This window comes from Eulemur rufifrons, chromosome 15 (assembly GCF_041146395.1).
Source record: "Eulemur rufifrons isolate Redbay chromosome 15, OSU_ERuf_1, whole genome shotgun sequence".
Lineage (NCBI taxonomy): Eukaryota > Metazoa > Chordata > Mammalia > Primates > Lemuridae > Eulemur > Eulemur rufifrons.
Window position 1 is genome coordinate 88,303,663 of NC_090997.1, and position 9,236 is coordinate 88,312,898.

Below are 9,236 nucleotides of genomic sequence, written 5' to 3' on the forward strand. Positions count from 1 at the left end.
TGATGTGAACTGTAGAATTGTAAACAATTATTATCCAGATGCTAAAGGCTCAATAGATAATAAAGGATAGCTGGAAATGTAATATTTAGCAATAATGAAGTAGGCTAGATACCATATTCAATTGACATAAGCTAAAGAAAAAGAAATGTTTTAAAATGATCAAAATTGAATTATATAAATTTCACAATGCAGATCTAGGAAAATACCACCACTGTGAATAGTGATGAGCAAAAACAGTGGTGTTGGGGGAAAGATAGGGCAGGTTCAACTTAAGGCAAGAGTGAAAAGATAGTATTTTATGAATATGTTGAAGATATAGGATAATGTATTTGTATCAGTTTGAGGACTCCACAAGGCACAGTGGGAAAAGTTGGGAGTGGGGGAAGTGCATGATTCTTGGCAGAGTAAGAAAGTACTGTGACAACACTAAGTATGTTAGAATATATATGCCAGTGGGGCTTTGATTTTTGGAATATTAGAGATAAATGCATGTATCCTCTAGATCCTGGTGAATGGAGATTAGATCCTCTGTGTTATCTAAGTCCCCAGGAGGCTGGCAGAGCTACAAAAAAAAAATTGTTGAATGATTGATCTCTTTGTACAGGGACCCCTGCCCTCTTACCTGGAGATGGAATTTGCTATTTCAGAGGAAGCTCGTCAATTTACAGAATTAATGATGGACCACAGTAGACTGAAAACATATGGAATTGTTAAAATAGAAAACTGTATTAATACAGCTTGTAGACATTGTTGTTTAATTATACCAAATGCTATCTTTCACCCTTTCCTAATCCTCTCAAATTTTTTCATCTAAAGAAATTTCTCTCTATTCATCAGAAACATCTTAATTTCTGGGGAAATAATTCCAGCACCTGGACTAGGGCCATCTAGTTCTGGCCAATAAAATGTTAGGAAATGTCTTCTTGGATTCTTCAGAACAAGGTTTTTCTCCCTAATAACAATAAAGCGCAGATGGCGAAATTCTCTTTCACACACTGCAATATGTTTCCTGCTGTTGGAATGTAATAAGTTGAGTAGCCATGGCCGTCTTTCAGACACAAGTAGAAGGCCAAAAGGAACACATTGATGTTGCTCATGACATTGCTAATCTGCCAAAAAAAAAAAAAAAAAAAAAGAATACTGAAAACTGCTTATTAATTCTGCCATTAAACCAAGGTAGGTGGAACTCCTTGTCTGAATCCTATGCTTTAGGAGGATCTCACTCTGTCCCTTCTCAGGACACCCTGCCTTTAAAAAAAAAAAAAAAAAAAAGAGTTTGTTTGTTTGTGGTGTTTAGTTAGAATAGAGTGGTTATTATGTAAAAGTTTGCTGATTTGCTAGGATGCCCCTTTCAATGTTCCTGGGCTGTAGAAAGTAGGCTTTTGTTTATTCTGTGCCCACTGACATTTCTAGGTTGTCTGCTTCTTTAGCTCCAGGTCTAGGATATATGAGCTAGAAAACCCAAAAAGCTCACTACCATGTTGTTCCTTGTGTCCCAATATCCCTATAGGGTTTGCATTGTTTTGGCCAACTTTCAGAATCTTCTAATATTTGTTTTACATATAATGTCCAGGGCTTTTACTTGTATTTAGCACCCACAGGACAGAGGGAAATGCCTTATGATCACTCCTAGGTCAAAGAGTTGTCAAGGGGCATCTGGTTTTGCAGTATGTGGATTGAGCCTTTCATATGGGTTGTGATTCTAAACCGTGTGAAACAGGACACACAGTATGTCCTAGAGTCTGAAATGGGAAAAGAAAAGGAGCAGGACAGTATCTGGTGGTCACATCTGCACATACTAGTATTATCTGACAAGGAATTCATGAGAATTTCTATCATGACAGGGAGCATGAGAAACCTAGATGTAAAACTCATCCTTTAGGTTTTTGTGAGAGATTTTGTTAAAAAATGAGTATCAAAATATTGTGTTAAATAGCATATTGACTTTATTTATAACTACCAAATACCTACATAAGATATAGAGTCATATGGGCATACCTAGAAAATATTGCAGGTTCAGTTTCAGACCACCACAATAAAGTGGATAGTGCAATAAAGCAAGGCACATAAACTTTTTTGTTTTTCAGTGAATATAAAAGTTACATGTACACTATATTGTAGTCTATTAAAGTGTGCAATAGCTTATGTCTAAAAAATAACTGCCCATGCCTTAATTAAAAACCCTTTATTGCTAAAAAATGCTAATGATCATTTGAGCCTTCAGCTAGTAATAACCTCTGTGGGGGTGAAGGGTTTTGTCTTGATGTTGATGGCTGCTGATTGATCAGGGTGGTGGTTGCTGAAGGGTGGAGTGGCTGTGGCAATTTCTAAAAATAAGATAATGAAGATGTTGCATTGATTGATTCCTCCTTTCACTAAAGATTTCCTGTAGCATTCAATGCTGTTTGATAGCATTTTATCCACAATTTGAATTTCTTTCGAAAGTTCAGTCTTCTCAAAGCCTCCTCCTGCTTTATGGCCTAAGTTTATGCAATATTCTAAATCATTTGTTGTCATTTCAACAATGTTCACAGCATCTATACCAGAAGTAGATTCCATCTCAAGAAACCACTTTCTTTGCTTATCTATAGGAAGCAGCACTTTATTCATGACTTCAACACATATTTCTACATTTAAGCTTTGGATTGTCCCAGAAAATAATATTTAAAATATTTAAAATATTATCATGTTTATTTGTTACATTAGCACATCCATAATCTTATATTATCCTTGTGGAAATATTGTTTCTCTCACAAATATTCTTAACGTAAGACAGATCATAATGCAATTTAACATGTAAATGTAGCTTAATAAGGAAGAGTTCAGCCTAATTGCTTTCTAAGCCCAATCAAGAAATTTAAGTCAGTTGAGAGCTGACAGTTTTGGAATGCAAAAGATTTGTCTTTACATATTTTAACTAATTAAACTTGTAATTATTCAGTACTTTCCTTCTTTAAGCATTTAAAAAACACTTTTCAAGTAAATTTCCTGTGGTGTAGAGCAGTAAGTGATCATCAGCTACATTCCTCAAATAGAAAACGTGAGGTAATAGCATTTATCTATGGTTTCCTTTCTGCATTATGTTTATATTAACATAGCTGAAAATTTTCCAACAGACATTGTAAATGCTCCAAGAAGTATGCATTCAATTATCTGCCTTATACTTACAAACTATTTCAAAATGGGTGTCATATTTCTTTGAATGAAATTGTTAGAGAACTACAAATTGTTAATAAATATAGGTGGGGATTCTTGTCAACATTTTTTCACAGAGATGTTTAGGGCAGCTGCCAATGGTCAGGGCTAATCATGTATCTGCCCCAGGCATAAGGCTGTGTTTCTTTGATTGGAAAAGTTGGGTGGAAATTTGCTAAGGAGATTACTTACATATTGAGCAACATTAATCCATACGACTCAGATTGCACAGATCACAAATTTGAAAAAAATTCACAAATTGAGAATGAGAGTGGAGGCTTCTCAAATATCCATTAACATAAATTATAATTTTATTATAACTTTTATTTTGCAGCTATAATTTTATTTAGGGAAATGTTTATGTTATTCTAATTTATCAACTGTAGACTTTTGTTCTAATTCAGTGTGACTCATTTACTAGTCTAGCTATCAAGTTGATGAGTAAAATATTTCTATATACCTGAAATATTACCTTTTTAAAATTTGCTGAATAAAAACAATTACTACAATAACCATAGTGGCCTATATTTCAGTAGCAAAATGACTATCTCAAGCAAAGGAAGCCTTTGTAATTGGCATTAATTTGTCCTATTTTGACAGAGGCCATAGAAGACAAGAATATTTTTTCACCTACACAGGAGGTTTCAAAGGGTCAGGCACATCAGTGCAGCGGTTGTAAATAAATTTTGAATGGTTCTTTTGAGCTAAGATGATCGACTTCCTGTTCCTACTCCATTATGGTTGTTCGGTACCTGATCTGCTAGATGAGCTTCAGAAGAAACAGAATAAAGGCAATAAGGTACAAAAGGGTAAAGGGGCCATGGTAGTTAGATTATATAGAGATGCAATTTACCTAACTCTAATTTTCTATAGTTAGGGAATGTTTAGTTTTAATAATATTGATTACAAAATTAGAAAAATCTTTATACTATCACAAATCTACATATATTTTATTTTAAGGAAGGTCATATAAAAATTTCTCTGGGTTTTTATTTAGGTAATTATGAATTATATTTTCATCCTCACATTTTTAAAGCAGTAGTTCTATTTAAATCATTGTAATTGAAGAAGAAATTGTTTCCTTACTAAAGAGTACATTTATAGTCCTTAGGATACTGTGTTGTTTATGTTTATTGGAGATGGTGAAAAGAAATCCATTCTATTGAAAAGTAAACACAGACACATGTATCAATTGTTATCTTTTCCTAAGAAGAATAATCACACCATATAATATTCTTTGGAATATTATAAAACTGTTATTCATTTTTTAATTAGTGAGGTCAAATCTTCATCCTATAATTATGAAGTAAAAATATTCTCAGATTAATTAAAATAAGTCATGACATTAATTTCTTCTAGTTGGGTTAAACTTTACATCCTCATTTAGCATGGTCTTTGAACATCTCCAAACACTATTTTTATACGGTATTCATACACAATTAATGCATTTTAACTCAGATGGTTCTGCAAAATATCAAATATAATTTATTTATGGCATTAAGACATTTCTATAAGAAAAAAAGTTTGTCTTATCATAGATAGTCTGTGTTTTATTTAGCTTTTTCTATTACACTACTGAGGTTGTCTTCTTTTTGTTTCCCTGATTCTACTTTTTTCCTCCTCCTCTTCCCTCTCATCTCCCTCCTCCCTCTCTTCTCCTTCTCCTTCTTGTACTTCTCTTCTTGCTCCTCCTCCTATTCTCTTTTCTGTCTTATCCAGTTACCAGCATAAACAAAATATCTCACTGTATTTTCCCTCATTAATGTGTGTGTGTGTGTATATAAACTGTCAGATATGAGTTAATAAAATGAAAATCAATGCAATGAAGTACATACTTTTCTTAAATTAAAATATTCTGCATATTTAAAGTATTATTAAACAGGGAATGTGACCAATAATGCATGCAGAAGGAAATAAGGAAGAAAGAAAAGAAAGAAGGGATTAAGAAAGTGGTAGACTTGGTTCAAATTAATGTTTTAGTCTATAAATATTTCAATCCCCAACAGTGAAAAAGATACCAATTAGGTTTAGGAGGGAATTAAGAAAGCCCTTAATCCCAAGAAAAGTGTGCCTTATTAGGATGAAAAACAGCAGAAAATTAAGACATTTAAAATTATAAATAACTGGTGACAAACTTAGAGATAATTGTAATAAACTATAAAAGAGAATTAAAGTCTGGAAATTAAGAATATGAAAGTATTATTTTCAAATCATGAATCCAATGGTATCATGTTTTGGGGGAGTAATTTCCATTGAGTTCCCAAGCATCTATTCTATGTCAAGGATTGTGATAAACACATCATAGCAAATAATCAACAGAACAGTCATGTAATACCTACAGTTTACAATTGAATGAATATAATTTAATAGAGTTGATTTTCTCTGGCTAGTCCAGCTAAGTTGTGCAGATCCTTCAAGTGTACAATTTTCAAAACAAGTCTTTTGTAAATGATGTTTCACACTTTACAGAGGCTTCTCGACTTATGATGGGCTGATGCCCTGATAAATCCATTATAAAGTCAAACTATAATGAGGTGAACCATTCTAAGTGGAGACTGACCTTGTAAGGGAAAAAGCATTTGTACAGGCAATAGATTTCTTAGGCCAATCTAAGATGACTGCCACAGTGTTCCTCCCCGCCACCTGGCTAGCTGGCCTTGCAGGGAGGCATGAGTCAGCACACTTATGTAACCAAGAGGTTATCTCCTATGTGAACCCATGTGATCACGTTTTCCCATGGCATGTTGTCACTATTGTTCAGAGCCATATATAAGCTCTTGCCATGTTCTCGGCCCTGCTTTTTCGCTGCTGCTGTATCTTCCCAATGATAAAGTGCATGTCTCACCTACCTGCTGCCATTTGCCTTTTCTTTCAATTTCCGAAGCCTGCACTGGAGCACACGCTAGCCGCAGAGCTTCCTCCTCACAGACTTGGATTCTGTGAACATTTGAAAAGTGAACATAGAACTTGAAAATGATATTTTAAGTGAGGAAAAAATAGGATATGAAACAAATTCAGACAATTGAAATAGAGTTTATAGTACAGCTCAGCAAGAATATGTTGGCAGAACTGTGTCTAAGTAGCAAGCACTGGCTGCTGGCATCAGAAAATTACCCTTCATTCATCAAGTCACGGAAATCCTTGCTTATAATTTCATTTCAAATATTTAAATTCGCAATAATAAACATCTGAGTAAAATGATAGTAGGTAAACCTGCCTAATATGAATTCGTCTCAGTTATTTTTAAAATGTTGATTCACAAAAGGGATAGAGACAAGATGGTGGACGAGAGACACCTCCAGTCAGCGTGTCTCAGCAGGAAGGAAAGATTTTAGATGAAAGTGAAAAAAAATAAACAGGCTGACAAACTTGGATCAGATAAGGGTCAGAAGGAAGGGTGCCTGAACCTACAGGAGACTCCACAGGAAGAGGTTGTGGAGCAGAACTGGGCGGGAGAGACCTGCGGTGAGCCTCTGGCTGACAGGGCACGGGACTCCCAGCTCCCTCAGGGCACGTACGGCCTCTCAACCCCAGCCAGCGGGCAGGCGCCATATGACGTCATTCTCCCCTTCTGTGAGGAGGAAGCTCTATGGCTAGCGCCTGCTCCCGCGCTGGCTTCAGAAATTAGAAGAAAAGACGAGTGGCAGCTGGCAGGTGAGACATGCTGTTTATTATGGGGGGGACACAGCAGAGGCGGAAAAGCATGGCCAAGTACATGGGTCTGAACAACGGTGGCAACATACTGTGAGAAAGCGAGATCACATGGGTTCACATAGGAGATAACACCTTGGTTACATAAATGTGCTGACTCATGCTTCCCCAGAAGGCTGGCTACCTGAGGGGCAGGCCAGAAAACAAACACTGCAGCAGTCATCTTAGTTTGGCCTAAGAAACCTATTGCCTATATAAATGCATTTTCCCTTACACTTTCCCCTCCACTACCGGAGGCTGCCGATAGAGACAGTTTAGCCATGCCCTGGAGGCATCCACAGGGAATGGGACCTTTCCCTTGGGGGCCCTGCAGCAGACCCAGGGGTACTAGAATTATGGGCTCCCTACTTGCCTGTCCTTCTTGGTGACTCTAGCAGAACCCGGCAACCCCGAGACAGAGAGACACTGATCCAGGCTGGGCAACCCCTGGGTGACTTGAGACCAGCATTCTTCTCCCTGTCAGGGTCAGGTATTAATCTCTGTGGCCCAGGGGACAAGCCTGCAGGCCACATACGAAATACTGTTACAGAAGTAATAAATATTCAGGTAAAACAAACTAATAGAAAATTATTGGTAAGGAAGAATATTAATTTGAATTTTGCTTTTTTACTATGTATTGCAATGGCTGAAGCAGAAGCAGCTTTTCTCATAACTTAGTATACACCTACATTAAATAATTAAAATTTAGGTACTTCAAATTAAACAAAGAATCATAGATATCAACCTGAATCTCCAATTTATATAAGTGCAGATGGATATGGGTAACCAAACAGGAAAATAAGGAAGAAAAACAATCACCTACCATACTTGTAGAAAAGGTAATTACTGACCTCTACATGGTAGTAGTTCAAGGATAAGTGAAATGTAAGGAAGGGAAAGGGAATACTGGCCATGAATATGGATATAAGAAACAGATGAAATTTTAGGAAACAACTGCCCAATTCATTCAAAAAGACTCAAAAGCATATGGCAACTGAAAAGAAACACATGTATAGGACAACAGAAAGGAAGGAAAAATATAAAAAAAGAAAGTGACTGAAATAAATAAAGATATGGCACTCTTTAAAAAATTTATGGATATAGAAAAACTACTAAAATGTATACTTCTGTCAAAAAATGATTTAAAATCAAGATATTGAATATAATGTACTAAAAATAATTTTTGTCATCATTTTTTGACAAAGGTAACAATTATACAAAGAGGTACATATCCTGAATAAATTACTGTCTTATCCATAGATCATCTCAAAAAGTATGGAAGATTTATTGTATCAAAGTGTTTAAAAAAAACTTTTGACCAGTCATTGGCTTATCACTAATTTATACTGACCCAAGGACAACACTTGGAAGCCAAACTGAAACATAAAAACAAGAAACAAGAAAATTAACTGACACATCAGTGGTGACTCACTGTGGGGAAGACAGACTCTACAAAATTAATTCTAACATAATAGAAAATAAGCAAAAAAACAACAATACCTGAGTAGGTCAGTGGACAAAATCCAGAATTACCAATGTGTGTGTGTGTGTGTGTGTGTGTGTGTATGTATATATATATGTGTATATATATACATATATATGTGTGTGTATATAAATAATCTAAAACACTGAGATGCTAAGCAAAAATTATGAGACATGTCAAAAAAGAGTAAAGTACAACCACATGCCTGAATAAATAAAAATTAGCAAAGCCACTGAGACCTAGGGAACGTGATTGAGAGTATCACTATAGGCATAGTGAGAGTTCCAGGAGAGAAGAGAGAAGAAAGAAACGCCAAAAAAAAAAAAAAAAACCTGAAGAAATATTGGGCAAAAATTTCACAAGTTTGATGAAAGTATTAAATACCTAAGAAGATCAGTAACTATAATTAGGATAAATACAAAAATATCCACACTTGGACACATGATAGTCAAACTGTTGAAAGCCCAAGACAATGAGAAAATTTTTGGAAGTAGCAAGAGGGAAACTACTTATTGTATAAAAGGGAATCTCAAAAGGATTAAATGTTAACTTCCCTCAGAAACAATGGAGAGAGGCTAGATGGCAGTGGGATGAAATGTTTTTAGTAAAAAAATAATTCAGTAAAGAATTTCATATCCAGCAAAAGCATTTTTCAAAAATGAAAAAAAAATGAAGGCAAAATAAAAACATATTCAGGTAAAGGAAGACTGGGAGAAGTGATGTTTCTCAAGTGTTCTCACAAAAAATACTAAATGAGGAAATTCAAGCTGAAAGAAAGTGACACCAATGATAACTTGAATCTAAACAGAGAAGTAGCACTCATAGGGGTGATCATATCATAGAAAATAAAAGACAATATATGTATTTT